The following is a 2,500-nucleotide window of genomic DNA, read 5'->3' as shown; positions in this document are numbered from 1 at the left end:
GAACAGCTATTAACGTGTGAGGAACTTAGCACCTAAAATTATATATACATGCACGGTAAAAAATCATTTATACACATACGATTCATAATTAGATTGTTGATTTCACTTCATGAAACCTTAAATACTTAAATTTTCATTCAATTATTTATCCAAATTGTCTACAGATTTTTTTTTTTCAACTTTCTGATGCTAGAATAAGAACAATCATTTCCTATTCCCCAATGTTTAATATAAAGTGTGTGACTTAGTCATTACAAAGTTATTCTTCCACTTTTCTGATTTATTAGTGTTTGACTTATTTAGCTCTCTTGTACTATTTGATCATTGAGAATCTTTTATCTTACGAATTAACGTGTTTCTCCTCGATTTCTTTGTAATCTTAGATCTGGTGCCCTGAAACAGACTCTTTAAATTAATTATCAGTTTCATTAAATATTCTACACGAGTAAGACATCAGCTTATGAGATACAAAGAAACGATAGTCCATTGCTTCATTGAGAATATAATCCTATATAAGACAAAATTTGATGTTAAGTATATAATAAGTACGTCATTGTATTCAAATTATTAACGTAAATACTTAGTTTGACATGTGTGTTAAGGCCCTCGCAATTTTAATATAAAGTTCACATGCAACGACTTATTTTCTTGATATATCTTCGATCATTTATATGTCATTATTTTCTGTTAAGTTTTCATGATTTTTTTTTCATAATCATCTCGCAATATCTAAATCACAATAAAATTTCATACAAATTGTGATAGAGCATTCAAACTGATAAGATTGTTTCCTAACATCAAGGGGAAATAAGAATAACCTTCATAATTTTCCAGATATAAACTTATTTCCTTGTAATAACTGAAGTCTTAATCTCCTCAACCATGATTTCGTAAGGTAAATTCATTCCAATGGAATTCTCGATTCAAACAGATTCCAGAGTTCCTATTGCCTGGCGTAACGAACTCGATGCTTTCTGAATAGGCTTTCGTATGCACAATTACCCAAGCAGCCTTCTGGGAAGCAAACTCTCATTACTAGGCTGTAGATTCAGCATTTCCGATGAATAAATTTTGAAGTATCTTAGATTCTGAAAATAGTTATTAATTTTAAACTATTGTTTATATTCATATTTATCTGAGTATTGAAATATGGTTGGTTGGCACCTTTGAGTCATGCCCAATGCTGAGTATTTGTCAAATCTATGATTAGACATTAGCTTTCTTTTCTTTCACCCCGCACGATAACTGTCCCTCTCTATCGTCATCACATATAAATTCCGAGTTCTTTCAGTGTGGTGAGTGCCTTCTAAGACAGGGGTATGAACTACTGAAATATTGATACATGCGTATAAACAGTCAGAACTCAGAAGGTAATCAATGAAACATTGCATAAACTCTTCATGATTCTATCCTGTACTTTAGACAAAAGAGATAAATCCAGTTTGATTATAGGGATTATTGAAATATTCTTAGAAATTATTGCGTAAAAAATGAAATCGTAATATTTATCTACATTTCCTATATTTAACATAAAATTATCAAATTGAGTTCATGATGGGATATAAACGAAATGCAGTAGCACAAGAAAGTACGCTCACTCATTCACAGACATATATTTATCGAAACCAGAAATGAATATTAGCTCTGGTATAAAACTAATGTATGATTGTTTCATAATATGGAAGTGGATTGGGTTAATAAGGGCTCAAGGCTAAAATGTTTACCAAACACTTTAAAAAGATCAACTACATATAGGCTAGTTTTCCCTGATTGTGAAGAAAGATTGTGGCATTTGTCCCATGGTCGTTACCCTCTCTGTACTACAGTAGTTAAGATGATTAACATAGAAGTGTGAGAAAAAATTCATGGAAGATCTGCAGAAGAGTACCTAGCAAACCCAAAGTTTTAAGAAATGAGAAAGATGGTTTTTGTTTTTTGCTGATGGGTTGGTGCGTTTTCTGTTTCCTTCAATCTCTTGTAATGGTACACACAACTTCCCAGAGGCTTAAAAGTACTTATAGAGTCAACAATGTATGATATGCTACAACAAACCAACTGACTATGAATAATTGAACATTCGTCCGGATAGGTAGTAAGTAAATTCTGCAAACATGGTTCGAATTCAAGTGTTTAATTGATGACTTATATTAATTTTGGACTAATGCCCTTATAAAATCTTTGATGGAAGTTCTATATTGATCCAGAAAAATACTTCTAGGTTATATGCCTAGAAATAAGTTGAAATGATAAAGAGGTAACACAAAAATAAAAACTGAAGATGTTCATAATTGGGACTAAATACTGCCTTGGAAAAGCTTTTGAAATATATACCACTCATATCTCCTTCAATTATGAGCAGTATGAGATGTGGTTAGATAAGCTAGATGGGAATTGTCCTAAATGCTAGCTAGATTTATTTTGGCCTTTAATGAAACTGAAATATTTATATAAAAAATCCTTGATGAAATTCTGGTTGGTAGGAACTTCCATAGGAAATGAA

Source organism: Palaemon carinicauda, chromosome 1 (genome assembly GCF_036898095.1).
Source record: "Palaemon carinicauda isolate YSFRI2023 chromosome 1, ASM3689809v2, whole genome shotgun sequence".
Lineage (NCBI taxonomy): Eukaryota > Metazoa > Arthropoda > Malacostraca > Decapoda > Palaemonidae > Palaemon > Palaemon carinicauda.
Note: the sequence above shows the minus strand (reverse complement) of the source record.